Source organism: Monodon monoceros, unplaced genomic scaffold, assembly GCF_005190385.1.
Source record: "Monodon monoceros isolate NGI ecotype Baffin Bay Population unplaced genomic scaffold, NGI_Narwhal_1 Super_Scaffold_3, whole genome shotgun sequence".
Lineage (NCBI taxonomy): Eukaryota > Metazoa > Chordata > Mammalia > Artiodactyla > Monodontidae > Monodon > Monodon monoceros.
This window is the reverse complement of record NW_021703780.1, coordinates 53,393,880-53,394,797: the sequence shown is the minus strand read 5'-3', so window position 1 is coordinate 53,394,797 and position 918 is coordinate 53,393,880. Positions and strand designations below refer to the sequence as shown.

General features: G+C 32.5%; 1 non-coding gene across 1 annotated transcript; it reads left to right on the top strand.

Annotated features, from left to right (window-relative positions):
• Window positions 1-526: 526 nt before the first annotated feature.
• On the top strand, window positions 527-629 carry LOC114908173. The gene has a single exon (XR_003796870.1). It is a non-coding gene; the product is annotated as a U6 spliceosomal RNA (small nuclear RNA).
• Window positions 630-918: the final 289 nt, after the last annotated feature.

Here is a 918-nt window from a genome sequence, read left to right as displayed (position 1 = left end):
CTGAGCTTCATAGAAGGAAGTGATATTGACTACGGTTGCTTAGTATTCTTTCGTGTTAATGATTTATGTTGCTTGCAGTGTAAGCATAAATGATTTTTACATCAGTGTTGAAAAAATTAAGAACTTCTGATTAAAATGAAAAAAGAACAAGATTTATGTTCCCTTTAGATGCCAGGTTGAAATATTGCTCCCTACTCATCTCCACCTTGATCAGGCTGTTTAAGGTGATGGAGTTAAGCTAGACCTTAAAATTTTCCTCTCCCCAAACCTAGTGACACGAACAAGTACAAAACAAAACAAAAAAACAACTTAAAGACTACCAGTGGAATAAAGAAATGAAGAGTTCTGATGACTTGAACATGAGCAAGAAATAAGTTTTAAGAATATACACAAATTTTCTTCTATATTTTCATGGAGAAAATGTTGGGAGTAGGTGAATAATGGAGGGGATGGTGGTTTGTTGAGAAGAGGAAAATATGTTAATGAAACACTGAAAATTCTCATTAAGAATCAACAACTTAGGTGCTTGCTTTGGCAGCAGATGTATTAAAATTGGAAAAATAAAAAGACGAGTAGCATAGATGATGAGTGAGAACGACATGAAAATTCATGAAGTAGTCCATATTTTTTAAAATGGGCAAAGGGCTTGAATAGAAATTTCTCCACAGATGATGTACAAATGACCAAAAATCATGAAAAAATGTTCAACATCACTAATCATTAGGGAAATACAAATTAAAACAAAAATGAGATATTACTTCACACCCATTAGAATAGCTACATTAAAAAAAAAAAAAAAACAGGAAATAACCAGTGTTGGTGAGGATGCAGAAAAACTGGAACTCTTATATACTGTTGATGGGAATAAAAAATTGTGCAACCACTATGGAAAACAGTATGGAGTTTCGTCAAAAATTT